Source organism: Gavialis gangeticus, unplaced genomic scaffold (genome assembly GCF_001723915.1).
Source record: "Gavialis gangeticus isolate Ggan-Ray unplaced genomic scaffold, GavGan_comp1, whole genome shotgun sequence".
Lineage (NCBI taxonomy): Eukaryota > Metazoa > Chordata > Crocodylia > Gavialidae > Gavialis > Gavialis gangeticus.
This window is the reverse complement of record NW_017729018.1, coordinates 3,903,286-3,904,564: the sequence shown is the minus strand read 5'-3', so window position 1 is coordinate 3,904,564 and position 1,279 is coordinate 3,903,286. Positions and strand designations below refer to the sequence as shown.

At 50.2% G+C, this 1,279-nt stretch overlaps 1 protein-coding gene across 1 annotated transcript in view; it reads left to right on the top strand.

Annotated features, from left to right (window-relative positions):
• Nucleotides 1–704: 704 nt before the first annotated feature.
• The window catches only part of TJP3 (tight junction protein 3), a 49,956-nt gene continuing 49,381 nt past the window's right edge, over nt 705–1,279 (top strand). Inside the window, exon 1 of the mRNA XM_019513259.1 lies at nt 705–819. The gene's annotated coding sequence lies outside the window, so the exon portion shown is untranslated. The remainder of the gene's footprint in view (nt 820–1,279) is intronic.

Here is a 1,279-nt window from a genome sequence, read left to right as displayed (position 1 = left end):
GGGCGGGGGGGGGGGCATCCTTTTGGCCCATTCAGTTCTGTTGGTTGCATTTTGAAAGGTAAGGGGGCAGTTTCTGGTTACCCATGGGTTGTCAATTGTTCCTCTCTGGAAAAGTCAGCGTTTATGATGCTAATCTGCTTCTACCATTGTTCTTCTTCCTGCACCTCTCCAGGGAGTAGATAATCATTCTCCTGGTGCTGGTCAGATCCCAGGAGAGTCCTACCTAGCCAGCCTTTGCTAGAGGCATATGGTAATAAATCATGTAGCAGAGAAGGAGCCCTCAAGGCTTCAGCAAGGCTGCAGAGTTATAGCAGGCGGTGAAAAAGCCTCTGTATTTAGCCCTGCAGGAGCCTCGCAACAATTTAGCAGCCTAGGCTCTGACCTCACTTGTCTATGGTAAAAAGATGGTAATGAAAAAGCTCTCCTCCAAGGGCCAGGGGACCAGCTGAAATGGGCAAGGCTATCTTCTATCACTGCTGCCTCCTTTGCCGCTGCCTCCGAAAGCTTTCTGCGATGTGAACAGTGTCTGCAGCACTGGTGTTGGCATTTGATTGCCAGCGAAGCTCCCCAAGCCCCGTTTCCCTGAGGTTAGGTGTCCCATTGCCCGTTGTTTGCTGCATAGTCTGGCCCACAAAGGGTTACACAAGAAGACCTGAAGTGAAAGCTGCTGCTGCATATTTCTAGCAGGCTTTACCTGGTGAGTGGAGAGTTGGCTTTTCCTGGTAGGGGAACACCAGGGGAGTCTGTTCCCACCAGTGGCTGCAGTCAGGTGAATGTCTATCCCCTGCTGAGGAGGAGATATCCCTCTGTCTCCAGAAGGTGAGTGCCCAACTCTGCTTGAAGCTGTGGCTTTAACTGGAGTTGGTATTGCTGGTAACTGGGGGAAAGAGCAGAAATTCTGCTCTCGGAAAACCCCAGACTTGCCACCCTTTTGTCAACATACCTTCCTGGGAGGGGAGGAGGTTTTTCCAACCCACAGTTGTTTCTAGGTTGGTGTGTCTTGCCCCCAAAGAAGCTGCTACTCCCCTGTAACAGGGAAAGATCAGTGTTACAAATTCTCTTTTTCATTCCTATTGACTCCTGTGAAGTTTCTTAAAGAACTACTGCATCAGGTACCAAACAGGAGAGTTGCAAACAGAGCTTTTTCCAAACAGCAACTTTTCCCCAGACAGCAACTTTTCCCCAGCAAACTGGCCTTTCACTCTTGGCAGCAGTATCTTGCTAATCATGGCCAGTGACTTCACACTAGGCTGAACCCAGAGCCCTAGAAGTGGCAGCC